Below are 27,747 nucleotides of genomic sequence, written 5' to 3' on the forward strand. Positions count from 1 at the left end.
TCAAAGAAGAGATGCACGACATCTTTTATTATGTTCATCCTGATTTAGAGGAGCCAGAGAAAATAAAGGAACCTCTGAAAACTCCTATGGAGGTGGACAAGCCTCTTAAACTCGAGCTCAATCCATTACCATCATCATTGAAATATGCATTTCTTGGGGATGGGGATACTTATCCTGTGATTATAATCTCTGCCTTAGAACCATAGAAAAAAAAAAAGCACTAATCCAAGTGCTAAAGACACACAAGACAGCTCTTGGGTAGACAATAAATGACCTTAAGGGAATTAGCCAGACCCGTTGCATGCACAAGATCCCGCTGGAGGATGACGCCAAACCAGTGGTACAACCATAAAGGCCACTGAATCTAGCGATGATGGAAGTGGTGCAAAAGGAAGTCACAAAATTTTGGGAGGCTGGGATTATTTATCCCATCTCTGACAGCCTCTGGGTGAGCCCTGTCCAAGTTGTCCCCAAAAAGTGATGCATGACAGTGGTTCACAATGAAAAGAATGAACTGATTCCTACAAGGACAGTTACAGGGTGGCATATGTGCATCGACTATAGGCGGCTCAATAACTCCACATGAAAGAATCATTTTCCTTTACCATTTATAGAACAAATGCTGGAGAGACTAGCAAGTCATTCATTCTACTGCTTTTTAGATGGCTATTCAGGCTATAACCAAATTGCAATAGATCATCAGGATCAAGAAAAGACAGCATTTACATGCCCATATAGCATATTTCCTTATAGGCGGATGCCATTTGGCCTGTGCAATGCACCTGCCACCTTTCAGAGGTGTATGTTCTCCATCTTCTCTGATATGATGGAGAAGTTTCTTGAAGTATTCATGGATGACATTTCCGTCTTCGGAGATGCATTTGTCTCCTGCCTAGACCATCTAGCCCTAGTTCTCGAACAACACCAAGAGACTAACCTATTTTTAAATGGGTTAAAATGCCACTTCATGGTGACTGAAGGGATTGTCCTTGGGCATCAGATTTTGAACAAGGGAATAGAAGTGGATCAAGCTGAGGTGGAGGTAATTAAGCGATTACCACCACCCACTAATGCCAAAGGAATCAAAAGTTTCCTGGGACATGCAAGATTTTACAAGAGGTTTATAAAGGATTTTTCTAAAATCACGAAACCCCTATGCAACTTACTAGCTACCGACACTCTGTTTGCCTTTGACCAAGAGTGTCTATAGGCCTTTGAGACTCTGAAAGCTAAGCTTATCACTGGCCTATCATCTCTGCACCCAACTGGGACTTACCATTCGAACTGATGTGTGACGCCAGTGACCATGCCATTGGCACAGTCCTAGGGGCAGAGGTATGACAAGCTTCTTGAAAGAACTGAAGATTGATGGTTTAGAAGTTATAACAAATACTCATTGTAAGTATAGTTACTAAACCATGCAATCAACCTTTCTTACAAATGTTTTGGTTGTCACAAGTAACAAACCCCTTAAAAATTGTTAACCGAGTATTCAAACCTCGGGTCGTATTCTCAAGAAACTGCAAGGAAGTATGTTCTTATTATTGGCTATAAAGGTTGTAATCGGGGTTTAGAAGGTGAGAAGCTAGTGATTTAAATGACAAGTAAAGTAAATAGCAATTAAAATAAATAAAACTATAAAGCAACTTTTGGCAAGGTAAGAGAAATTGGAAGTCCAACTTAATTATTTCTCTCAACAATAATGAAAGTTGAATCTAAATTCCACTTAGTTAACCTTTACTAAAGCAAAGGAAAGTCAAGGGACTAATTAGTTTGACCTTCGAATCCTATTTAATTCCTAAGAAAAAGTTGGGATTATTGAAGTTCAGTTCAATTAGCAAGATAGCGATTATCAGTTATGTTGAGTTTGATAATGTTGAGTTACTGATTTCTTAACCAAGACCAAAAGGAGGAAAAGTAAAATTGCTGGAATAAAAATGTCCTTAGATGGAAAGCAATGGTAACACAAATTAAAGAGAAAGCAATCAATAACTGAAATACCTCAAATAATCATTAATTCAAATCATAACATGGAAAGGGTTCATAAGCCAAATTGGCAACATTTATAGATACGAATAAAAGCATTAAAGTAAAAGTAGCATAGAAACATAAGTTAAAGTAAATACTAAACCTGGATCGAGAGTTACTCTTAAAAACTAAGTGAAGTCCTAAATCCTAATCCTAAGAGAGAGAGGAGAGAACCTCTCTCAAAATAAATCTAAATCATGGAAAGCGAAAATTGGCGAGCTCTCTCTGAATGGATGCATTTCCTCACTTTATAGCCTCTAATCTATGTTTTCCGGGCCAAAAACTGGGTCAAAAATAGCCCAGAAATCGCCCCCTGCGTATTCTGGTACGTTCAGGTCGCGGACAAGTGACACGGAGGCGTCGTCCACGCGGCCGCCCGGATTGAAGTTCGCAGATGCAATGCGTTCACGTAGATCACGTGTTCGCGTCGCCTAGCATTAGAGCAACTATGGCATATTATATATCAAATCGAAGCTCCGAATGTTAGCTTTCCAATGCAATTGGAACCGCGTCATTTGGACCTCTGTAGCTAAAGTTATAGCCATTTGAGTGCGAAGAGGTCAGGCTGGACAGCTTAGCAATTTCTCCAACTTATTGTATTCTTTCCACTTTTGCATGCTTCCTTTCCATCCTCTGAACCATTCCTGCCCTGTAATCTCTGAAAACACTTAACACACATATCAATGCATCTAATGGTAATAGAAGAGGATTAATAATAAGTAAATATAAGATCAAAGAAGCATGTTTTCAATCATAGCACAAAATCAGGAAGGAAATATAAAACCATGCAAATATTATGAATAAGTGTGTAAAGAGTTGATGAAATCTACTCAATCGAGCACAAGATAAACCATAAAATAGTGGTTTATCAACCTCCCACACTTAAACACTAGCATGTCCTTATGCTAAGCTCAAGAGAAGCTATAAAGATGAAGAGGAATGGTAGAAAGTATGAAATGCAATCCTATCTATATGAATGCAACTAAATGCAAAATGTTTCTACCTACTTGGTTAAAAGTAAGTAAGCTTTTCAAGACAAACATAAATCAAATTTCACTAATTCAAATTATACAATAAAAGACAAGTAAACTTGTAAGAAGATAGCTCATGAAAGCAGGGAACATAGAATTAAGCATTGAACCCTCACTGGTAGTGTATATCACTCAAACTCTCAAGTGTCTAGGGTCAATCACTCTATTCTCCCTAATCATGCTTTCTAAACTTTGTTCTTCATCTAACCAATCAAAAAATATTTAGCATACCAATGCAAATATCATGAGGTTTTTTCAGGGTTGTAATGGGGCTAAGGTAAAGGTAAGGATATATGTATGGTCAAGTGAGCTATAATATGAATCTTTGACTAACCTAAGCTCTCACCTAATATACATATACTCTATATACTTTTAAATTCATGTCTAACTACCCATAATTCCCACTTTTGTATGATTCCCATACTCATGTACCAAATTTTTGATATTTCTTTACTTTTATCACATGTGCATTGATCTTTTATTAACTTAGCATTGGGGTAATTTTGTCCCCTTATTTATTTATTGAATTTTTTTTAATCATATAAGTAAACATAACTTATCAATGCACATGGATTTTCCATTATTTTTCTATTTTGGTTTTTCATGAGTAGGTTTCCCAAATTCCCAATATTCAAATAAATTAGAAACATGATACATTCCCTTATTAACCCATGTTCCCACAGTTTTCCCACACTTAGTTGATGCACAATTTCTATCTTAAGCTAATCAAAGATTCACTTGGGATTTTTAATTTGTTTTTCTTCTTAAGGCTAGTAATGTGGTTATAGAACAAGAGGGGATTAAGCTCAAGGGGCTAACAAAGGTGATGTAAAAGGTAGGCTTATTTGGGATAAGTGAGTTAATAACAAATAATGGCCTCAATCATATGCAAGTATGTAAATACACTAAATATTGGACATTTAGAATGGAACAAAGCAAAGATTGCAATCATAGTGAAGAAAACACACAAGAATAAAAATTTATGGTTAAATAATGTAACCATGTAAATAAGCTCAAAATCTCACAGGTTGTGTGTTCTTTAGCTCAAAAACCATGTTCCAAATACAACTTCAAACAAGTTTTAACAGAAAATTTTTTTTTTAATTTAAATTAGTGAAGTACTATAAAAGTTTCTTGAAAAAGAAAATATTACTTCAACCAAGTAGTAACTAAATGTACAAAATCAAATAAACATGCAATCAAATATGTAAATGCAACAATGAATTAACAAAGAAAATAAGACAATGGTGTTGAAAGGAGGAAAATAGCTAACCCATGGAGATCGGTATCGACCTCCCCACACTTAAAGATTGCACCATCCTCGGTGCATACTGAAATATGCGGTGGACGGGCTACTACAACTGATGCTTTTCTCCAAAGATTGTGCAGATGGACTTGTCTTATCTTCTCATGTAAACGTCTTCCAGTTCCCTTCCGGGTGGCCATCCTAAAAGAAAAAGGGAAGAAAGGTAACCCAGTAATAAAGATGAGAAAATAAATGAAGTATGGGTGGGTTAATGCCAAATGATAAGGGTCTCATTTACATGGAAGCTTCAACATGTACGTGAGAAAATAATAGAAGCCATGGCATACCAGTGATGCAAGATTTGAAACATAGGGGAGGAGAGTGTGGGTAATGAAAGATAGTATAAGCTCATGTCAATGCAAAAAGGAATACAAATATCATAAAAGAATAGCATTGATTTAAATAATATTACCCAACAGTGTAAACAAGTCACTAAGCACCAAATAATACCAGAAAAGTTGCAACAGTTAAATAAGAAAATCAACACCAAAGAAAAAATAATAAATGTAGAAAAGAAAAGAAAAAAATATGCACAAAATTAAAATGTAATGAATGAAATATGCAAATAAATTAAGTAAAATAAAATAAAAGATAAGAAGAATGAGAAGGGATAGAAGGGAAAAAGAGGTAAGTAAGAAAGGAGGGAGGAAAAATTAGGATTGGGGGAGAAAAGATAAGATATTTGGCAAATTAGGATAAGCTGTGCGGCGCAAGCGACGCGGACGCGTGGGGCACGCGGTCGCATGACTTGCGCTTAAACTGATTGACGCGGTCGCGTCGGTCACGCGGTCGCCTGACCCGTTTTATGCTACTGGCGCGAGGACAGCCTCGCTCTCGCACAACTCTCTGTTCAAAAATCATTAATTGCCAAATATTGGGTGACGCGATCGCGTGGGGCACGCGATCACGTGAGTGGGCACTTAGTAGGATGTGACGCGGCCGCGTGAGGCACGCGGTCGCGTGAGATAGACTGTGCGTCCAGCGCCAGTCCAGCACCATTCTAGCACAACTTTTGGCTGTGCACCATTATTACGTCGAAATCCTGGTCACGCGGCCACGTGGGGCCCGCGGTCGCGTGGGAGGCCAGTATTCCCACTCGGGACGATTTGTGCCACGGGCACGCCTCTAACCACGCTCCAGCGTGACTCTCTGTTCGTTTTTATTTTCTCCCCTCTCCTTGCGACACGGACGCGTCGCTGATGCGGTCGTGTCGCATGGCGTTTTTTTTTTTATTAATGCAGAATGCAGTATGCAGAATGCAATGCTTAATGTGAATGCTATGCATGATTCTAGGTTCAATAAAATGAAATAAAATTCAAAAACAAACAAAACTAAATAAAATTAAAATTGCAAAAGGAACGATCATACCATGGTGGGTTGTCTCCCACCTAGCACTTTTAGTTAAAGTCCTTAAGTTGGACATTGGAAGAGCTTCCTGCTATGGTGGCTTGTGTTTAGATTCATTCAGAAATCTCCACCAATGTTTGGAATGCCAGCAGCCTCCGGGGTCCCAAACTAGGCATGTGAAGCTTCAGATCAACTTCAAGCAGATTTTCAGGCTCCCGGGATGACGAATGTCAGAACAGAATCCATGATCCTAAGCTTTGTTTTTAAATCCGCCTCCGTCTTGATCTACATGTTTCCATCTGGACGGTTTAAAAAGTAGAATCTCACCATGGTGACCAAACGTTCTCCGTGATCCATGCAATTGAGCATGATACCAATCCGTGTACTTCGAGGTGAAGCGTGGAACCTTATTGAACCTTGTGCACCAGCTCTGAGTACGAGCCATTTCCCTCTTACTCTTAAAGCCGCAGAGAGCTCTAAGCTGGCCATCTGTTTCAAGCAAACCATATTCAAGTGAATAAGTGAAGTTAAGGATTAAGGATTGTACCCACTTGAAGCTTGTATTAGGCGGTAATGGCCTTGGGGTAGGTGTTTCTGGAGGTTCTGTAAGTTCTTCTCCCTTGTGCTCTTCTGTGAATTCCTCCACTTCTTCGCAAGATTCTTCAATTATATCTGTGTCCTGGTCAAAGTCTTCTATGTCTTCCTCATCACTTGAGTCATAGATTGGAGGTTGAGAAAAATCTACCTCTGCATCATCTTCGTATTCATCTGGGGAAGATTCTTCGATCTTAGAGAATTCACTTGCGGATGCAAGTTCATTACTAAGAGAGCTAGACTTGTGACTATCACTATCAAAGGAATTTGCTTCTTGGATTATTCCGTCTAATTCTTTATAAACGACTTGCCTTGGGGGTTGTGCGCTATCCTCCTTAGCATCAACTGTAACGTCCTTGACGGAGTTCTCTTCAGCTCTGCATTCCCATGGAGGTTCAGCATCTCTTAGATCTTCAACCAACTCTTCTTCTTGAATGAAGACAGCTTCTTCTACTTGTTCTAGTATGAATTCATGTTCTGTCTTGTCCACTGGAGTTTCTAATATCTCCTTCATGCTACGCTCTTCATTAGTCTGTCCACATGGAGCTGTGGTTGATCCTTGCATATTTGAGCGTCTAGAAACCCATTGAATTACTGCTTGCTTCAGTTGTCAAATGGTTGTTTGAAGTTTATTCACTGTTTCCTTTAGGCGAACCTCTGCTTCTCGGGGTGCCGGATTTGGACATGATACATAGGAAAGTGGTGGTGGTTGGGAGTGATTGGATTGGAATCGGGGTAAGGAAGGATCATATGGTGGCGAATGGTGAAGAGAAGCTTGTGAGTGTAGTGGTTCGAGGTTATGTTGAAAGGATGGTCTATAGGCACGGGGTGGGGCTTGTTGGTAGTTATAAGGTTGTCCACCATATCTTCCAGCTGGGTATGCATTGTAGAATGGTCCTTGTCCATGATATCTCGGAGGGTGTTGTTGCCTAAAGGGTTGATTAGATCCTCTTGACTCCATTCATCCTTGATTGGTCTGACCTTGATGCACATTCCTGCTGTAACTTCTATTTCCTTCAACAAAATTAGAACCAAACTCAAAGCGAGAGGGGTGAGAGTTCATGGTAACTAATGCAAATAAAAATAAAAATAAGCAAATAAACAAGTAAAAGAAAAATATTTACAATAACCAATAATAAGGCACACGTTAGTAGTTCCCCGGCAACGGCGCCATTTTGAAAGAACTGAAGATTAATGGTTTAGAAGTTATAACGAATACTCGTTGTAAGTATAGTTACTAAACCAAGCAATCAACCTTTCTTACAAACGTTTTGGTTGTCACAAGTAACAAACCCCTTAAAAATTGTTAACCGAGTATTCAAACCTCGGGTCGTCTTCTCAAGGAACTGCAAGGAAGTATGTTCTTATTATTGGCTATAAAGGTTGTAATCGGGGTTTAGAAGGTGAGAAGCTAGTGATTTAAATGACAAGTAAAGTAAATAGCAATTAAAATAAATAAAACTATAAAGCAACTTTTGGCAAGGTAAGAGAAATTGGAAGTCCAACTTAATTATCTCTCTCAACAATAATAAAAGTTAAATCTAAATTCCACTTAGTTAACCTTTACTAAAGCAAAGGAAAGTCAAGGGACTAATTAGTTTGACCTTCGAATCCTATTTAATTCCTAAGAAAAAGTTGGGATTATTGAAGTTCAGTTCAATTAGCAAGATAGCGATTATCAGTTATGTTGAGTTTGATAATGTTGAGTTACTGATTTCTTAACCAAGACCAAAAGGGGAAAAAGTAAAATTCTTGGAATAAAAATGTCCTTAGATGGAAAGTAATGGTAACACAAATTAAAGAGAAAGCAATCAATAACTGAAATACCTCAAATAATCATTAATTCAAATCATAACATGGAAAGGGTTCATAAGCCAAATTGGCAACATTTATAGATACGAATAAAAGCATTAAAGTAAAAGTAGCATAGAAACATAAATTAAAGTAAATACTAAACCTGGATCGAGAGTTCCTCTTAAAAACTAAGAGAAGTCCTAAATCCTAATCCTAAGAGAGAGAGAGGAGAGAACCTCTCTCAAACTAAATCTAAATCATGGAAAGTGAAAATTGGCGAGCTCTCTCTGAATGGATGCATTCCCTCACTTTATAGCCTCTAATCTGTGTTTTTTAGGCCGAAAACTGGGTCAAAAACAGTTCAGAAATCGCCCCCTGCGTATTCTGATACGTTCAAGTCGCGGACAAGTGACGCGGAGGCGTCGTCCACGCAGCCGCACGGATTGAAGTTCGCAGATGTGACGCATTTGCGTGGATCACACATTCGCATCGCCTAGCATTAGGGCAACTATGGCATATTATATATTAAATCGAAGCCCCGAACGTTCGCTCTCCAATGCAACTGGAACCGTGTCATTTGGACTTCTGTAGCTAATGTTATAGCCGTTTGAGTGTGAAGAGGTCAGGCTGGACAACTTAGCAATTTCTCCAACTTATTGTATTCCTTCCACTTTTGCATGCTTCCTTTCCATCCTCTGAATCATTCTGGCCCTGTAATCTCTGAAAACACTTAACACACATATCAAGGCATCTAATGGTAATAGGAGCGGATTAATAATAAGTAAATATAAGATCAAAGAAGCATGTTTTCAATCATAGCACAAAATCAGGAAGAAAATATAAAACCATGCAAATGTTATGAATAAGTGTGTAAAGAGTTGATGAAATCCACTCAATTGAGCACAAGATAAACCATAAAATAGTGGTTTATCACTTCTGCATGTCATTTATTATTCCAGCCCTGTTCTAAATGATGCGCAGAAGAACTATACTACAACAGAAAAGGAATTACTTGCAGTGATGTATGCGGTTGAAAAGTTCAGATCCTATCTAATAGGATCTAAGGTCTTTATCTACACTGACCATGCTGCTCTCAAATATCTATTCACCAAGCAGGATTCTAAGCCCAAGCTGATAAGATGGGTACTACTCCTGCAAGTGTTTGATATAGAAATCACAGACAGAAAAAGGGTCAAAAAATTAAGTGGCTGACCACTTATCTCGGATTGAACCAATAGAAGGGACATCCCCTCCCTTTATTGAGGTATCTGAGACCTTCCGGGATGAGCAACTCTTTTCCATCCGGACGACACCCTGGTTCGAAGACATTGCGAATGACAAGGCTATAAAATTCATCCCCAAGGAATACAGTAGGCAGCAAGCCCGAAAGCTCATTCATGATGCTAGATACTACTTGTGGGATGAACCATATCTCTTTAAGAGATGCTCTGATGGGATAATCCATCGCTATGTGCTTGAAGATGAGGCACATAAAATCCTATGGCATTGCCATGGCTCAGATTATGAAGGACACTTAGGAGGAGAGCGAACAACCACTAAGGTCCTCCAAAGCGGTTTCTACTGGCATATACTCTTTAAGGATTCCCGAGAGTTTGTCCGTTATTGTGATAGTTGCCAAAGGTCTGGCAATCTCCCTCATGGTCATGAGATGCCTCAGTAAGAAATCCTAGAGATTGAGTTGTTTGATGTGTGGGGTATAGACTTCATGGGTCCTTTTCCACCTTCATACTCAAACACCTACATCCTTGTGGCCGTAGATTATGTGTCTAAATCAGTTGAGGTAGTCGCATCACCCACAAATGACACTAGAGTAGTAATGAAGTTCCTTCAAAAGAACATCTTCAGTAGGTTTGGTGTTCCTCGGACACTTATCAATGATGGAAGAACTCATTTCTGCAATAAACAGCTTGAATCCGTACTGAGCCGATATGGAGTTCGCCATAAAGTGGCAACCCCCATATCATCCACAAACAAATGGGAAAGCTGAAGTTTCGAATAGAGAACTGAAAAGAATCCTGGAAAGAACGGTGAATACCTCTAGAAAGGATTGGGCAAGAAGGCTTGATGATGCTCTCTGGGCATACATAATAGCCTTCAAAACCCTCATATGAACATCATCATATCAATTGGTGTATGGGAAGGCGTGCCACCTGTCAGTGGAGCTGGAACACAAGGCCTACTGGGCAACCAAACTCCTAAACCTTGTTACAAAGGCAGCATGAGAGAAACGGTTGCTCCAGCTAAATGAGTTGGATGAATTCCGACTCCCTGCATTTGAAAATGCAAAGATCTACAAAGAAAGGGCCAAGAAATGTGGTGAAAGAAAGATTTCTTCCAGAGTCTTTGATCTTAGACAGAAAGTTCTGCTTTTCAATTTTAGACTGAAGCTCTTTCCTGGAAAGCTTAAGTCATGTTCGACAGGACCTTTCCTGATTAGTAATGTATCACCCTATGGTAATATAGAACTCTAGTGCAATTACTCTGATAAACGATTTACTGTTAATGGCCAAAGAGTGAAACATTACTTGGGTGGTGAGATTGAGTAAGACAAATCCACCCTATTGCTGACATGAGCGCAGTACCGTCAAGCTAGTGATGTGAAATAAGTACTTGTTGGGAAAGGATAAATAGTTTGCCCGCTTTGCGGATTATCTCAAGACACTTGAGATCAAGATCCCTTTTGCAGAGGCTCTTGGGCAGATTCCTTCTTATGCTAAGTTCATGAAAGACATCTTAAGTCATAAGAAGGATTGGAGAGAGGTAGAAATGGTCTTCCTTACTGAAGAGTCTAGTGCAGTAATTCAAAAGAGCTTACCAGAGAAACTCAAAGATCCTGGAAGCTTTATGATACCCTGTACTTTAGGGGATACCTGTACAAAGACAGCCCTATGTGATCTCGGAGCAAGTATTAACTTAATACCTGCATCACTAATAAAAAGACTCTGTTTAACTCACGAAGTTAAACCAACCCACATAAGTCTTCAACTTGCTGATAGCTCTATTAAGCTTCCATCAGGCGTAATTGAGGACATGATTGTTAAGGTTTGACCCTTTTCATTTCCCACACACTTTGTGGTGTTGGAAATAGACGAGCATAATACTGCAACCCTCATTCTAGGAAGACCCTTCCTAGCTACAGGACGGACTGACGTTTAGAAATGGGAAGTAACCCTGAGAGTCAATGAGGATGAGTTTGTACTAAATGCTGTCAAAGCCATGTAGCATCCAGACACTCCAGAGGAGTGCATGAGTATTAATATCATTGATTTCCTGGTGGAAGAACTGAATTTGGCTGAGAGACTCAAAGAAGAGATGCACGGCATCTTTTATTATGTTCATCCTTATTTAGAGTAGCTAGAGAAAATAAAGGAACCTCCGAAAACTCCTATGGAGGAGGACAAGCCTCTTAAACTCGAGCTCAAGCCATTACCATCATCTTTGAAATATGCATTTCTTGGGGATGGGGATACTTATCCTGTGATTATAATCTCTGCCTTAGAACCATAGGAAGAGAAATCACTAATCCAAGTGCTAAATACACACAAGACAGCTCTTGGGTGGACAATAAATGACCTTAAGGGCATTAGCCAGACCCGATGCATGCACAAGATCCTGCTGGACGATGATGCCAAACCAGTGGTACAACCACAAAGGTGACTGAACCCATCCATGAAGAAAGTGGTACAAAAGGAAGTCACAAAATTATGGGAGGCTGGGATTATTTATCCCATCTCTGACAGCCCCTAGGTGAGCCCTGTCTAAGTTGTCCCCAAAAAGTGATGCATGACAGTGGTTCACAATGAAAAGAATAAACTGATTACTACAAGGACAGTTACTGGGTGGCGTATGTGCATCGACTACAGGCGGCTCAATAACTCCACACGAAAGAATCATTTTCCTTTACCATTTATAGACCTAATGATGGAGAGACTAGCAAGTCATTCATTCTACTACTTTTTGGATGGCTATTCAGGCTATAACCAAATTGCAATAGATCATCAGGACCAAGAAAAGACAGTATTTACATGCCCATATAGCGTATTTGCTTATAGGTGGATGCCATTTAGCCTGTGCAATGCACCTGCCACCTTTCAGAGGTGTATGCTCTCCATCTTCTCTGATATGATGGAGAAGTTCCTTGAAGTATTCATGGATCACTTTTCCATCTTCGGAGACGCATTTGACTCCTGCCTTGACCATTGGGCCCTAGTTCTCAAACAATGCCAAGAGACAAACCTGGTTTTAAATTGGGAAAAATGCCACTTCATAGTGACTGAAGGGATTGTCCTTGGGAATCAGATTTCGAACAAGGGAATAGAAGTGGATCAAGCTAAGGTGGAGGTAATTAATCGATTACCACCACCCACTAATGTCAAAAGAATCAGAAGTTTCTTGGGACATGCAAGATTCTACAAGAGGTTTATAAAGGATTTTTCTAAAATCGCGAAACCCCTGTGCAACTTACTAGCTACCGACACTCTATTTGCCTTTGACCAAGAGTGTTTGCAGGCCTTTGAGACTTTGAAAGCTAAGCTTATCACTGGCCTATCATCTCTGCACCCAACTGCAACTTACCATTCGAACTGATGTGTGACGCCAGTGACCATGCCAATGGCGTAGTCCTAGGGGCTGAGGTATGACAAGCTTCTGCATGTCATTTATTATACCAGCCGTGTTCTAAATGATGCGCAGAAGAACTATACTACAACAGAAAAAGAATTACTTGCAGTGATGTATGTCGTTGACAAGTTTAGATCATATCTAATAGGATCTAAGGTCTTTATCTACATTGACCATGCTGCTCTCAAATATCTATTCACCAAGCAGGATTCCAAGCCCAAGCTGATAAGATGGGTACCACTCCTGTAAGAGTTTGATATAGAAATCACAGACAGAAAAGGGTAAAAAAAAATAAGTGGCTGACAACTTATCTCGGATTGAACCAATAGAAGGGACATCCCCTCTCTCTACTGAGGTATCTGAGACCTTCCCAGATGAGCAACTCTTTGCCATCCGGACGACACCCTGGTTCGTAGACATTGCAAATGACAAGGCTATAATATTCATACCTAAGGCATACAATAGGCAGCAAGCCCGAAAGCTCATTCATGATGCTAGATACTACTTGTGGGATGAACCATATCTCTTTAAGAGATGCTCTGATGGAATAATCCGCCGCTATGTGCTCTAAGAAGAGGCACATAAAATCCTATGGCATTGCCATGGCTCCGATTTTGGAGGACACTTAGGAGGAGAGCGAACAGCCACTAAAGTCCTCCAAAGTGGTTTCTACTTGCCCATACTCTTTAAGGATTCTCGAGAGTTTGTCCGTCACTGTGATAGTTGTCAAAGGGCTGACAATCTCCCTCATGGTCATCAGATACCTTAGCAGGAATCCTAGATATTGAGTTATTTGATGTGTGGGGTATAGACTTCATGGGTCCTTTCCTACCTTCATACTTAAACACCTACATCCTTGTGGCCGTAGATTATGTGTCTAAGTCAGTTGAGGCAGTCGCATCACCCACAAATGACACTAGATTAGTAATGAAGTTCCTTTAAAAGAACATCTTCAGTAGGTTTGGTGTCCCTCGGACACTTATCAGTGATGGAAGAACTCATTTCTGCAGTAAACAGCTTGAATCCGTACTGAGCCGATATGGAGTTCGCCATAAAGGGGCCACCCCATATCATCCACAAACAAATCGGAAAGCTAAAGTCTCGAATAGAGAACTGAAAAGAATCCTGAAAAGAACAGTGAATACCTCTAGAAAGGATTGGACAAGAAGGCTTGATGATGCTCTCTGTGCATACATAACAGCCTTCAAAACCCCCATATGAACATCATCATATCAATTGGTGTATGGGAAGGCGTGCCACCTGTCAGTTGAGCTGGAACACAAGGCCTACTGGGCAACCAAACTCCTAAACCTTGATGCAAAGGTAGCAGGAGAGAAACGGTTGCTCTAGCTAAATGAGTTGGATGAATTCCGACTCCTTGCATTTGAAAATGCAAAGATCTACAAAGAAAGGGCCAAGAAATGAGGTGAAAGAAAGATTTCTTCCAGAGTCTTTGATCCTGGACAGAAAATTCTGCTCTTCAATTTTACACTGAAGCTCTTCCCTGGAAAGCTTAAGTCACGTTGGACAGGATCTTTCCTGATTAGTAATGTATCACCCTATGGTAATATAGAACTCCAGTGAAATTACTCTGATAAACGATTTACTGTTAATGGCCAGAGAGTGAAACATTACTAGTATGCGAAATTGTTACTCAGGTTGTGAATTATTGTTCGAAATTGATTCCCTGGCGATGGCACCAAAAACGGATGCACAGAACCATGGGTCGATCCCACGGAGATTGTTGGTATGAAGCAAGCTATGGTCACCTTGTAAATCTCAGTCAGGAGGATATAAAATAGTTATGGAGTTTTCGAAATTAATACTAAAATAAGGATAGAAATACTTATGTAAATCATTGGTGAGAATTTCAGATAAGCGTATGGGGATGCATTCATTCCTCTGAACCTCTGCTTTCTTGCTGTCTTCATCCAATCCGTCTTACTCCTTTCTATGGCTGGCTTTATGTAAGGATGTTACCGGTGCCAATGGCTACTTTCAATCCTCTCGGGAAAATGGTCCAAATGCTCTGTCACAACACGGCTAATCGTCTGGAGGCATCACCCTTGTCGTTGGTTGCATCCTATTCCTCTCTGTGAAAATGGTTCGATGCGCTGTCACTGCATGGCTAATCATCTTGGAGGTTCTCGATCATACTGGAATAGAATTTACTATCCTTTTGCGTCTGTCACTACGCCCAACACTCGCGAGTTTGGAGTTTGTCACAGTCATTCAATCCCAGAGTCCTACTCGAAATACCACGGACAAGGTTTAGACTTTCCGGACTCTCATGAATGTCGCCATCAATCTAGCTTATACCACGAAGATTCTGATTAAGAGATCTAAGAGATACTCATTCAATCTAATGTAGAACGGAAGTGGTTGTCAGGCACGCGTTTATAGGGAATGATGATGATTGTCACGTTCATCACATTCAGGTTGAAGTGCGAATGAATATCTTAGAAACTGAATAAGTTGAATTGAATAGAAAACAGTAGTACTTTGCATTAATCCTTGAGGAATAGCAGAGCTCCACACCTTAATCTATGGAGTGCAGAAACTCTACCATTGAAAATACATAAGTGATAATGGAGTTCATTGGTCTCGGCCCCAGAGGGGAACCGGAGTAACCAAGACTACTAATACAATGATAAAAAGTTTTATTTATAATAAACTAGTCACTAGGGTTTACAGAAGTAAGTAATTGATTCATAAATCGACTTCCGGGGCCCACTTGGTGTGTGCTTGGGCTGAGCTTGAAGTCTACACGTGGAGAGTTCATTCTTGGAGTTGAACGCCAGCTTTTGTGCCAGTTTGGGCGTTGAACTCCACTTTGCAACTTGTTTCTGGCGCTGGACGCCAGAATTGGGCAGAGAGCTGGCGTTGAACGCCAGTTTGCGTCGTCCAAACTTGGGAAAAGTATGGACTATTATATATTTCTGGAAAGCTCTGGATGTCTACTTTCCAATACAATTGGAAGCGCGCCATTTTGAGTTCTGTAGCTCCAGAAAATCCATTTTGAGTGTAGGGAGGTCAGAATCCAACAGCATCAGGAGTCCTTCTTCAACCTCTGAATCTGATTTTTGCTCAAGTCCCTCAATTTCAGCGAGAAAATACCTGAACTCACAGAAAAACACACAAACTCATAGTAAAGTCCAAAAATGTGAATTTAACATAAAAACTAATGAAAACATCCCTAAAAGTAACTAGATTCTACTAAAAACATACTAAAAACAATGCCAAAAAGCGTATAAATTATCCGCTCATCACAACACCAAACTTAAATTGTTGCTTGTCCCCAAGCAACTGAAAATAAAATAGGATAAAAAGAAGAGAATATACTATAAATTCCAAACTATCAATGAAACATAGCTCCAATCAGATGAGCGGGACTTGTAGCTTTTTGCCTCTTGAATAGTTTTGGCATCTCACTTTATCCATGGAGGTTCAGAATGATTGGCATCTATAGGAGCTCAGAGTTCAGATAGTGTTATTGACTCTCCTAGTTTAGTATGATGATTCTTGAACACAGCTTCTTTATGAGTCTTGGCCGTGGCCCTAAGCACTTTGTTTTCCAGTATTACCACCGGATACATAAATGCCACAGACACATAATTGGGTGAATCTTTTCAGATTGTGACTCAGCTTTGCTAAAGTCCCCAATTATAGGTGTCCAGGGTTCTTAAGCACACTCTTTTTTTTGCTTTGGACCTTGACTTTAACCGCTCAGTCTCAAGTTTTCACTTGACACCTACACGCCACAAGCACATGGTTAGGGACAGCTCGGTTTAGCCGCTTAGACCAGGATTTTATTCCTTTAGGCCCTCCTATCCACTGATGCTCAAAGCCTTGGGATCCTTTTTATTTGCCCTTGCCTTTTGGTTTTAAGGGTTATTGGCTTTTTGCTCTTGCCTCTTGGTTTTAAGAGCTTTTGGCTTTTTCTGCTTGCTTTTTTTTTCTATTTTTTTTCACCCTTTTTTTTCTTTTTTTTTTTCTGCAAGCTTTGTTCTTTGCTGCTTTTTCTTGCTTCAAGAATCATTTTTATGATTTTTCAGATTATCAAATAACATGGTTCCTAGTCATTGTTCTTTCAAGAGCCAACATATTTAACATTCTTAAACAACAACTTCAAAAGACATATGCACTGTTCAAGCATACATTCAGAAAACAAGAAGCATTGTCACCACATCAATATAATTAAACTAAGTTCAAGGATAAATTCGAAACTCATGTACTTCTTGTTCTTTTGAATTAAAACATTTTTCATTTAAGAGAGGTGATGGATTCATAGGACATTCATAACTTTAAGACAAAGTTACTAACTACTAATGATCATGTAATGAAGACACAAATATAGATAAGCACTTAACATAGAGAAAACGAAAAATAGAGAAAGTAAGAACAAGGAATGAGTCCACCTTAGTGATGGTGGTGTTTCCTTCTTGAGGAACCAATGATGTCCTTGAGCACTTCTATGTCTCTTCCTTGTCTTTGTTGCTCCTCCCTCATTGCTTTTTGATCTTCTCTTATTTCATGAAGGATGATGGAGTGCTCTTGATGTTCCACCCTTAGTTGTCCCATGTTGGAACTTAATTCTCCTAGGGAGGTGTTGATTTGCTCCCAAAAATTCTGTGGAGGCAAGTGCATCCCTTGATGTATCTCAGGGATTTCATGATGATGAGCTTCTTCATGTGCCTGTTGAGATTCATGAATGTGCTCTCTTGTTTGCTCCATCCTTTTCTTAGTGATGGGCTTGTGAGATGAATCTTTCCATCTCCCATGGCTCAGAGGTGGAAGCATTTGTCTTCCCTTTCCTCTTTCTTGAGGTTTCTCTGGCCTTAGGTGCCATCAATGGTAATGGAAAAACAAAAAGCTTATGCTTTTACCACACCAAACTTAGAATATTGCTCGCCCTCGAGCAAGAAAATAAAGAATTAGATGAAGAAGAAGAAGAAAAGATGGAGAAGAGGGGGAGGTGTGTTTCGGCCAAGAAGAGAAGAGAGGGTTGTGTTGTGTGAAAATGAGGAAGAATGGAAGGCTTTATATAGGGAAGGGAGGGGGGGTTAAGGTTCGGCCATATGGGTGGGTTCGGGTGGGAAATTGATTTGAATTTTGAAGGTAGGTGGAGTTTATTGGGTAGGTTTATGGGGAAGAGTGGGTGGATGTGAGTGGTGAAGGGTTAATAGGGAAAGAGAGATGGAGGTGATAGGTGAAGGGTTTTGGGGAAGAGTGTTTATTGGGAATAGAGGATGATTGAGAAGAGAGAAGAGAGTGAGTGGAGGTAGGTGGGGATCCTGTGGGGTCCACAAATCCTGAGATGATCCTGTGGGGTCCACAGATCCTGAGGTGTTCAAGGATTTACAACCTTGCACCAAATTAGGCATGTAAAATGCCCTTGCACACAACTCTGGGCATTCAGCGCCAGGTTGGTGCCCATTTTGGGCGTTCAACGCCCATTTGTTGTCCATTTCTGTCGTTGAACGCCAGAACCATGCTTGTTTTGGGCGTTCAGCGCCAGCTCTTCTCCAGGGTGCAATTCTGGCGTTCAGCGCCCAGATGCTGCCCATTTTGGGCGTTCAGCGCCCAAATACTGCCCATTTTGGGCGTTCAGCGCCAGAACCATGCTTTGTTCTGGCGTTGAACGCCAGACAGGTGCTTCCTCCAGGGTGTGATTTTTCTTCCGCTATTTTTGATTCTGTTTCTAAATTTTTCGTTTATTTTGTGACTCCACATGATCATGAACCTAAGAAAACATGAAAAACAAAAATAAAATTAGATAAATATACATTGGGTTGCCTCCCAACAAGCACTTCTTTAATGTCAATAGCTTGACAGTGGGCTCTCATGGAGCCTCACAGATGTGCAGAGCTTTGTTGAGACCTTCCAACACCAAACTTAGAGTTTGGATATGGGGGTTTGACACCAAACTTAGAGTTTGGTTGTGGCCTCCCAACACCAAACTTAGAGTTTGACTGTGGGGGCTTTGGTTGACTCTGCTTTGAGAGAAGCTTTTTCTGCTTCCTCTCCATGGATGCAGAGAGAGATCCTTGAGTTGTAAACACAAGGTTGTCCTTATTTAATTGAAGGATCAATTCTCCTCTGTCCACATCAATCACAGCTCTTGCTGTGGCTAGGAAAGGTCTTCCTAGGATGATGGATTCATCCTCTTCCTTTCCAGTATCCAGGACTATGAAATCAGCAGGGATGTAAAAGCCTTCAACCTTTACTAACACGTCCTCTACTTGTCCATAAGCCTGTTTTCTTGAATTGTCTGCCATCTCTAATGAGATTTTAGCAGCTTGCACCCCATAGATTCCCAGTTTCTCTATTACAGAGAGGGGCATGAGGTTTATTCCTGAACCAAGGTCACACAAAGCCTTAAAGATCATAGTGCCTATGGTACAAGGTATTATGAACTTTCCAGGATCCTATCTCTTCTGAGGCAATGTCAGTTGATCCAGATCACTTAGTTCATTGGTGAACAAGGGAGGTTCATCTTCCCATGTTTCAACACCAAATAATTTGGCATTTAGCTTCATGATTGCACCAAGGAACTTGGCAGCTTGCTCTTCAGTAACATCCTCATTCTCTTCAGAAGAGGAATACTCATCAGAGCTCATGAATGGCATAAGGAGGTTCAATGGAATCTCTATGGTCTCTAGATTAGTCTTAGATTCCTTAGGTTCCTCAGAGGGAAGCTCCTTATTGATCACCTGACGTCCCAGGAGGTCTTCCTCCTTGGGATTCACGTCCTTCTCCTCTCTTGTGGGTTCGGCCATGGTAATTAATTCAATGGCCTTGCACTCTCCTTTTGGATTCTCTTCTGTATTGCTTGGGAGAGTACTAGGAGGGATTTCAGTGATCCTTTTACTCAGCTGGCCCACTTGTGCTTCCAAATTTCTAATGGAAGACCTTGTTTCATTCATGAAACTCACAGTGGCCTTAGATAGATCAGAGACTAAATTTGCTAAGCTAGATAGATTCTGCTCAGAATTCTCTGTCTGTTGCTGAGTGGATGATGGAAAAGGCTTGCTATTGCTAAACCTATTTCTTCCACCATTATTAAAGCCTTGTTGAGGCTTTTAATCCTTCCATGAGAGATTTGGGTGATTTCTCCATGATGGATTGTAGGTGTTTCCATATGGTTCACCCATGTATTTTAACTCTGCTATTGCAGGGTTCTCAGGATCATAAGCTTCTTCCTCAGAAGATGCCTCTTGAGTACTGTTGGATGCAGCTTGCATTCCATTCAGACTCTGAGAAATCATATTGACTTGCTGAGTCAATATTTTATTCTGAGCCAATATGGCATTCAGAGTATCAATTTCAAGAACTCCCTTCTTCATAGGCGTCCCATTACTCACAGGATTCCTCTCAGAAGTGTACATGAACTGGTTATTAGCAACCATGTTAATGAGTTCTTGAGCTTCTGCAGGCATTTTCTTTAGGTGAATGGATCCACCTGCAGAAGTATCCAATGACATCTTTGATAGCTCAGATAAACCATCATAGAATATATCCAGGATGGTCCATTCTGAAAGCATGTCAGAAGGACACTTTTTGGTTAGTTCTTTGTATCTCTCCCAAGCTTCATAGAGGGATTCACCTTCTTTCTGTCTGAAGGTCTGAACATCCACTCTAAGCTTACTCAGCTTTTGAGGAGGAAAGAACTTGGCTAAGAAAGCCTTGACCAGCTTATCCCAAGAGTTCAGGCTATCCTTAGGTTGAGAGTCCAACCATATTCTAGCTCTGTCTCTCACAGCAAAAGGGAAAAGCATGAGCCTGTAGACTTCAGGATCTACTCCATTAGTCTTAACAGTATCACAGATCTGCAAAAATTCAGTTAAGAACTGAAAGGGATCTTCAGATGGAAGTCCATGAAACTTGCAGTTCTGCTGCATCAGAGAAACTAGTTGAGGTTTCAGCTTAAAATTGTTTGCTCCGATGGTAGGGATGGAGATGCTTCTTCCATGTAAATTGGAATTTGGTACAGTAAAGTCACCAAGCATTCTCCTTGCATTATTGTTGTTGGGTTCGGCTGCCATCTCCTTTACTTGTTCGAAATTTTCAATAAGGTTGTCTCTGGATTGTTGTAATTTAGCTTCTCTTAGTTTCCTTTTCAGAGTCCTTTCAGGTTCTGGATCAGCTTCAACAAGAATGCCTTTTTCCTTGTTCCTGCTCATAAGAAAGAGAAGAGAACAAGAAAAGAAGAGGAATCCTCTAGTCACAGTAAAGAGGTTCCTTATTGTTAGTAGAAGAAGAAAAGGAATAGGGGTGAAGAAGAATGAAGAATCCAAACACAAAGGTAAGGATAGGAGCAGTGATTTGAGATGAGGAGATGTTAGTAGATGAATAAATAAATAGAATAAGATGAGAGAGGGAGAATTTCGAAAATAATTTTTGAAAAAGAGTTAGTGATTTTCGAAAATGGTTTTTAAAAAAAATTAGAAATTTTCGAAGATTAAAATCAAAAATTAAAATAATTAGTTAATTAAAAAGAAATTTTGAAAAAGAGGGGAGATATTTTCGAAAATTAGAGAGAGAGAGTTAGTTAGGTAGTTTTGAAAAAGATGAGAAACAAACAAAGAGTTAGTTAGTTAGTTGAAACAAATTTTGAAAAGATAGGAAGTTAGGAGGTTAGAAAAGATATTTTGAAATCAAATTTTTGAAAGAGATAAGATAAGAAGATATTTTTGAAAAGATATGATTGAAATTAGTTTTTGAAAAAGATTTGATTTAAAATCACAATTAATGACTTGATTCACAAGAAATCACAAGATATGATTCTAGAACTTAAAGCTTGAATCTTTCTTAACAAGTAAGTAACAAACTTGAAATTTTTGAATCAAAACATTAATTGGTGATGTTATTTTCAAAAATTATGTGATAAAGATAAGAAAAATATTTTTGAAAGTTATTTTTAAAATTTTTGAAAATAACTAAGAAAAATGAAAAAGATTTGATTTTTGAAAAAGATTTTGAAAAAGATAAGATTTTTAAATTGAAAATTTGATTTGACTCATAAGAAACAACTAGATTTTAAAATTTTTTGAAAAAGTCAACTCAAATTTTCGAATTTTATGAGAGGAAAAAGGGAAAGATATTTTTTGATTTTTGAATTTTTAATGATGAGAGAGAAAAACATGAAAATGATGCAATGCATGAAAAATTTTTTTGATCAAAGTATGTGATGAATGCAAGAACACCATGAATGTCAAGATGAACACCAAAAACACTTTGAAGATCATGATGAACATCAAGAACATATTTTTTAAAATTTTTATATGCAAAGAAAACATGCAAGACACCAAACTTAGAAATTTTTCATGTATAGACACTATGAATGCAAAAATGCACATGAAAAACAAGAAAAGACACAAAACAAGAAAACATCAAGATCAAACAAGAAGACTTACCAAGAACAACTTGAAGATCATGAAGAACACTATGAATGCATGAATTTTTCAAAGAATGCAAGATGAATATGCAATTGACACCAAACTTTCAACTTGACTCAAGACTCATACAAGAAACACAAAATATTTTTGATTTTTATGATTTTATAATTTTTTTTTTGTATTTTCTTTTAATTTTTTCGAAAATCATTTTGAAAAAAGAAAAATAAGGATTCCAAAATTTTTAATATGAATTCCAGGAATCTTATGCTCTTTAGTCTAAAGCTCCAATCAAATGGTCAGGCATGGCTTAATAGCCAGCCAAGCTCTAGCATGTAAATTACATCCATTGAGGTGATTAGTTGAAGACCAGTCCCAAAGCAGTTTGGGTATGGCTTTACAGCCAGATAGGATTCAACATGTTTCATGAAACACTAGAATTCATTCTTAAAAATTCTGAAGAAAAATATTTTTTTGAAAACACATTTTTTCTTTTTTTTTTTCGAAAACAAAGGAGAAATTTTTGAAAATAAAACAAAAAGAAAGTTACCTAATCTGAGCAACAAGATGAACCGTCAGTTGTCCAAACTCAAACAATCCCCGGCAACGGCGCCAAAAACTTGGTGCACGAAATTGTGATCTCTGGTAATGGCTCCAAAAACTTGGTGCTCTAATCTCAATTCATAATTTGTCACAACTTAGATACAACTAACCAGCAAATGCACTGGGTCGTCCAAGTAATAAACCTTACGTGAGTAAGGGTCGATCCCACGGAGATTGTTGGTATGAAGCAAGCTATGGTCACCTTGTAAATCTCAGTCAGGAGGATATAAAATAGTTATGGAGTTTTCGAAATTAATACTAAAATAAGGATAGAAATACTTATGTAAATCATTGGTGAGAATTTCAGATAAGCGTATGGGGATGCATTCATTCCTCTGAACCTCTGCTTTCCTGCTGTCTTCATCCAATCCGTCTTACTCCTTTCTATGGCTGGCTTTATGTAAGGATGTCACCGGTGCCAATGGCTACTTTCAATCCTCTCAAGAAAATAGTCCAAATGCTCTGTCACAGCACGGCTAATCGTCTGGAGGCATCACCCTTGTCGTTGGTTGCATCCTATTCCTCTCTGTGAAAATGGTCCGATGTGCTGTCACTGCATGGCTAATCATCTTGGAGGTTCTCGATCATACTGGAATAGAATTTACTATCCTTTTGCGTCTGTCACTACGCCCAGCACTCGCAAGTTTGGAGTTCGTCACAGTCATTCAATCCCAGAGTCCTACTCGGAATACCACGGACAAGGTTTAGACTTTCTGGACTCTCATGAATGCCGCCATCAATCTAGCTTATACCACGAAGATTCTGATTAAGAGATCTAAGAGATACTCATTCAATCTAATGTAGAACGGAAGTGGTTGTCAGGCACGCGTTCATAGGGAATGATGATGATTGTCACGTTCATCACATTCAGGTTGAAGTACGAATGAATATCTTAGAAATTGAATAAGTTGAATTGAATAGAAAACAGTAGTACTTTGCATTAATCCTTGAGGAACAGCAGAGCTCCACACCTTAACCTATGGAGTGTAGAAACTCTACCATTGAAAATACATAAGTGATAATGGAGTTCATTGGTCTCGGCCCCAGAGGGGAACCGGAGTAACCAAGACTACTAATACAATGATAAAAAGTTCTATTTATAATAAACTAGTCACTAGGGTTTACAGAAGTAAGTAATTGATCCATAAATCCACTTCTGGGGCCCACTTGGTGTGTGCTTGGGCTGAGCTTGAAGTCTACACGTGGAGAGGTCATTCTTGGAGTTGAACGCCAGCTTTTGTGCCAGTTTAGGCGTTGAACTCCACTTTGCAACTTGTTTCTGGCGCTGGACGCCAGAATTGGGCAGAGAGCTGGCGTTGAACTCCAGTTTGCGTCATCTAACCTTGAGAAAAGTATGGACTATTATATATTGCTGGAAAGCCCTGGATGTCTACTTTCCAATGCAATTAGAAGCGCGCCATTATGAGTTCTGTATCTCCAGAAAATCCATTTTGAGTGCAGAGCGGTCAGAATCCAACAGCATCAGCAGTCCTTCTTCAACCTCTGAATCTGATTTTTGCTCATGTCCCTCAATTTCAGCCAGAAAATACCTGAAATCACAGAAAAACACACAAACTCATAGTAAAGTCCAGAAATGTGAATTTAACATAAAAACTAATGAAAACATCCATAAAAGTAACTAGATTCTACTAAAAACATACTAAAAACAATGCCAAAAACCGTATAAATTATCCGCTCATCAATTACTTAGGTGGTGAGATTGAGTAAGACAAATCCACCCTATTGCTGATATGAGCGCAATACCGTCAAGCCAGTGATGTTAAAGAAGTACTTGTTGGGAAGCAACCCAGCCGTAATTAAAGTTATTTCTGATTTTTCAAATCTTTTTCAAAACCTCATATCTTTTTCAACTATTTTTCAAATTTTTTTTTCAAAATTTGATATCTTTTTCAATTCCTTTTTAAATCTTTTTTTTTAACTTTAAAATCTTTTTCATACTTTCATATCTTTTGATTTTAAAAACTTATTTTTTCTATCTTTTACTAAAGTGTGAATCATATTTTATTTATCTTTTATCCAATTGAATTTCGAAATCCCACCCTCCCCATCCCTATTTATACCGTTCGGCCACCCTCATCCTCCTTCCATTGGAATTTTTCTTCTCCTCTTTGTCTTTTTTCCTCTCTTTTGCTTGAGGATGAGCAAATCGTTTAAGTTTGGTATGGAAAGAGCCTTTCCTTCTCATTCCATTCGAATTCCACGGCTCCAAAAAGTGACCTATCCAAACCAGATTGGCCTATCCAAACCTTATCTTTCGCTTGTGTAAAGAGGCTAGAGTCATGATTATTAGAGACTCATTTATTCCAGTAGAAAGCCCAATCACCAAGCAGGTGATGGAAAGCACCCAAGTACCAGCTGACCAACCCAAAAGGAAGGCGCCTGAGCAAGAACAAAAGATCCCTCCAATTGAATATTAGACCCAGCTGGAAGCATCTGTTGCACAATTACAAAACACATTAGATCAATTAAGAGAGGAGAAAAAAGACCGATTCTTTGCAAACTGATCAAGGAACAAGGGAAGCAGGGGCGTGAGCTAGAAGAACTGAAGCATCAGAAATTATCCCCTGAACAGCCTAACACATCCCATGATTAAGGTGGTTGAGTTCAACCTCCCTACTTCTGTGTCTATTCTAATTCCTATTTCTTATATTTAGATTTACATGATCACTAGTAATATTTAAGTTTCTATTTAAGCTTCTGTCTTTTAAATTTCAGAATTGCATAAGCATTATTAGGATTTAAATTAGCTATAAAATGTTCCTATTATCATTTCATTGAACTTGAACAAAATTTTGATTTTTTTAGAAGTAGTAATGATACGTAAATTTTGAATTTTATATTAAGAATAGTTCAATTATTTGATGTGGTGGCATTGCTTTTGTTTTCCGAATGCATGAGTAAACAGTGCATATTTGATGTTGGAGTTAAGAATGTTGGCTCTTAAAAGAATGATAATAAAAGTGAAGTGTTATTGGTAATCTAAAAAATCCAAAAGTTGATTCTTGAAGTAAGAAAAATAGCAAAGAGAAAGAGAAAGAAAAGTAGCGAAAAAAAGAGCAAGTAGAAAAAGAAAGAAACAAAAAAGCAGTAGCCCTTAAAACCAAAAGCCAAGAGCAAAATGCAAATACCTCTTTAAACCAAAACGCAAGAGCAAGGATCCAAGGCTTTAAGCATCAATGGTTAAGAGGCCCTAAAGGAAATAAAATCTTGGCCTGAAAAGTTCAAATGAACTCCCCCCTAACTATATGCTTGTGGTGTGAAGGTGTCAAGTGAAAAACTTGAAGACTGAGCAGTTAAAGTCGTGGTCCAAAACAAAGAGTGTGCTTAAGAACTCTGGACACCACTTGCTGGAGATTCTAGCAAAGCTGAATCACAATCCTAAGGGGTTCACCCAGTTAAAGTGTCTGTGTCATTTATGTATCTGATGGTAATACTGGAAAACAAGGTGCTTAGGGTCACGGCCAAGACTCTAAAGAAGCTGTGTTCAAGAATAAAAAAGAACTAAAATAGGAGAATCAATAATATCATCTGGATTCTAAGTTCCTAAAGATGCCAATTATTCTGAGCTTTAAAGGAAAGTAAGATACCAAAACTATTCAGAAGCAAAAAGCTATTAGTCCTGCTCATCAAATTGAAACTGAGCTTCATTGAGAATTCTGAGATTTATTGTATGCTTTTCTTTTTTTTAATCCTACTTTGTTTTAGTTGCTTGGGGACAAGCAACAGTTTAAGTTTGGTGTTCTGATGAGCGGATATTTTATACGTTTTTTGGCATTATTTTCATATAGTTTTCATTATGTTTTGTTTAAGTTTTATTATATTTTCATAGGTTTTAGTGCAAAATTCATATATTTAGATTCTTCTTTGAGTTTGTGTGTTTTATGGTGATTTCAGGTATTTTCTGGCTGAAATTGAGGAGCTTGAGCAAAACTATGATTCAGAGACAAAGAAAGGACAACAGATGCTGTCAGGATCTGACCTCTGTGCACTCGAAGGAACTTTTCTAGAGCTACAGAAGTCCAAATGTCACGCTTTTAATGGCTATGGAAAGCTAACATCCAGGGCTATCCATAAATATGTAATAGTTTATACTTTGTTTTGGAAATGGAGGCCCAAAACTAGCATTCAACGCCAGCCACCTGCCCCGTTCCAGGTGTCCAATGCCCACAGGGAAGTAGCTGGCGTCCAACACCCAAAAGAGAGTCCCTAGCTAGCGTTCAATGCCCCTAAGGGGTACTAGCTCATAGAGACACTCAAAGCTCAGCCCAAACACTCACCAAGTGTGCCCCATTAGTGGATTTTCGCACTACAAGACTAGTTTATCTGATTTCTATAATTCTGAGTTAACAGATTAGTATATATACAACAAAGATCACCATTGTTAAGGATCTTTGCCCACTTTTACGTTTTTCATTACTTTTCTGTATAGTATGACTCACTAACGTCCTAAGGCTAAGGTTAGGAGCTCTACTAAGTTTCATGGATTAATAATATTACTGTTCTAGTTCAATATGTCTGATTCTATTCTCTTATGCATTCTCGTTCTTCATCTCATGAATTGAGGGTGACCCGTGACAATCATCCTTGTTCTACATGGGTTCTGTGCGAGTTTTGGCCCGGATAGCGTTGAACCAAAGCTAGAGATTGCATTGCGGATTCCAATAGAATACCTGGGCAACTTTGGATACGTGACATGAAATCTCGTTGACCATGGGTAAGTGAGGTCTCTATGGCGCTAAGGCTAGAGTCTGAGAAGTAAGCAACATTCCTTGATCTGGAAGATCTGCCTTTTCTGTGGCACCTTGAGTAGGATCATGAAGGGGAATGAATTGCTTAGAGCTTCATCTTCTGCTATAATGAGAAACCTAGAGGTGTATTGATGAGAGGACATGAGTCACTTGTAACATGGTGGATTGCTGCAGTGGAGGAGGTTAACTTGATGAGAGGACATGAGTTAATCACCAACGGCTGCCATTGAAAAAATCAG

General features: G+C 39.1%; 1 non-coding gene across 1 annotated transcript; it reads left to right on the plus strand.

Moving 5' to 3' along the window:
* The first annotated feature begins 20,279 nt into the window (after positions 1 to 20,279).
* On the plus strand, positions 20,280 to 20,387 carry LOC148564080 (small nucleolar RNA R71). The gene has a single exon (XR_015885484.1). It is a non-coding gene; the product is annotated as a small nucleolar RNA R71 (small nucleolar RNA).
* Positions 20,388 to 27,747: the final 7,360 nt, after the last annotated feature.

Source organism: Arachis ipaensis, chromosome B5 (assembly GCF_059453495.1).
Source record: "Arachis ipaensis isolate K30076 ecotype BB chromosome B5, ASM5945349v1, whole genome shotgun sequence".
Lineage (NCBI taxonomy): Eukaryota > Viridiplantae > Streptophyta > Magnoliopsida > Fabales > Fabaceae > Arachis > Arachis ipaensis.